This window comes from Protobothrops mucrosquamatus, unplaced genomic scaffold (assembly GCF_001527695.2).
Source record: "Protobothrops mucrosquamatus isolate PMUCROS unplaced genomic scaffold, P.Mucros_1.0 scaffold1630, whole genome shotgun sequence".
Lineage (NCBI taxonomy): Eukaryota > Metazoa > Chordata > Lepidosauria > Squamata > Viperidae > Protobothrops > Protobothrops mucrosquamatus.
The window spans coordinates 35,769-36,994 of record NW_015387789.1 but is presented as its reverse complement, the minus strand read 5'-3'; positions in this window follow the sequence as shown (position 1 = coordinate 36,994).

Here is a 1,226-nt window from a genome sequence, read left to right as displayed (position 1 = left end):
TGCTGCCGCCGCCGCCAGCCGGGGCATAATACGGTAAATAAATACGAGCATGGGGATCCACGTGTGAACGAAGCCCCACTCCCCCTCCCCTTTTGCTTTCGCTCTCGAGCCGGCGCTTTTTTTTTCTTGAAATTTCCCTCTTAAAATGAAGGTGCGTGTTATACGCCTGTGCGCGTTATACGCCGATAAATACGGTAATGTTTTGAGTTTTTTGGGGTTATAATTAATCACATTATTTATAAAACCTGGATTATTTTATATTTCAGAAAAGGATCCAAATAGATGTCTTAGCTTAAAATTCGATTTATGCAAAACATGTATAAATGTATGTATATGATTAATACACATCAACAAAGGTTTGCAGTAATTTAGAAATAAATGCAAGTGAAATATCAATTCACTTAGAGCAAATTAGTGTGTTATTCCCAAATGTCTGATAAATTAGAGAATATATCATCCATAGCAACGTCATTACACAAATGACAGAAATTATATTTGTGTAAATATGCAGATGATATAAAACGACTTACATAAAGAATTGCACAGCAAAGCAAACTTCTTACATGTTTGAAATATTTGGGTGATCTCTTGAAGTGAGTAAATATTTTTAAAAAGCCAAATTTTAATCTCTTTTCACATGAAGCAAGACTGTTGGCTGGCATATATCAACAAGTTAAGGGAATGCAGCCTCAATCATCTTTGCTACTTTGAAGTTTGCGATAAGGGGCTATGATATTAAGGAGACTTGGAGAAATTTCAGAAGCTCTTACAACAACAGGTGTTCAAACATGATTTAAGCCAAGAAAACAGGAAAGTATTAGGTAAGTATTTGGACTGTCTATTCCCTGATTCACTTAGGGTATAAAGAGAGAAAAGGTAAAACACAGCCTTGCACATTCTAATAGCTTATCTTGATAGAGTCTTAACATTATTACCATATTGGTCCTTCCTAAAGGTTCTGGAATCTTGTCCAGTAAGGTATTATACAGTTCTGCCTGTCTTGGCAGTCTACTTTTGTTATTTACCCTTCTTTGTATTCTTTTAAAATATTTTTAATTGAATCCTTGTATTCAATTTCCTGGATTTTGTTATGGATTTCCTTCCCATACAGTACCCCTCCTCATTCTTTTTTTGTCTGGTCTATTTTTTTTCAAGTTGTATCTTTTGGTTCTTGTATACCATTCAAGAGTTTTATTTTGCTGCATTTCTGTAATGCCTATTAAATC